This window comes from Nematolebias whitei, chromosome 6, assembly GCF_014905685.2.
Source record: "Nematolebias whitei isolate Nwh7 chromosome 6, NemWhi1, whole genome shotgun sequence".
NCBI classification, from domain to species: domain Eukaryota; kingdom Metazoa; phylum Chordata; class Actinopteri; order Cyprinodontiformes; family Rivulidae; genus Nematolebias; species Nematolebias whitei.
The window spans coordinates 15202391-15202637 of record NC_056503.1 but is presented as its reverse complement, the minus strand read 5'-3'; positions in this window follow the sequence as shown (position 1 = coordinate 15202637).

Genomic DNA, 247 nt, shown 5'->3' with positions numbered 1-247 from the left:
ACTTTTTTGGGATTTGTTGACGCCATGAAATTTGGAAACAACAGATTGTTCCCTTAAAATGATACATTCTCTCAGTTTAAACTTCTGATCTGTGATTTGTGTTCTATTCTGAATAAAATATTAGATGTTGGCACCTCCACATCATTGCATTCAGTTTTTATTCACAATTTGTTTAGTGTCCCAACTTTTTTTGGAATCCGGTTTGTTTGTTTGTTTGTTTGTTTGTTTGTATGTATGTATGTATGTA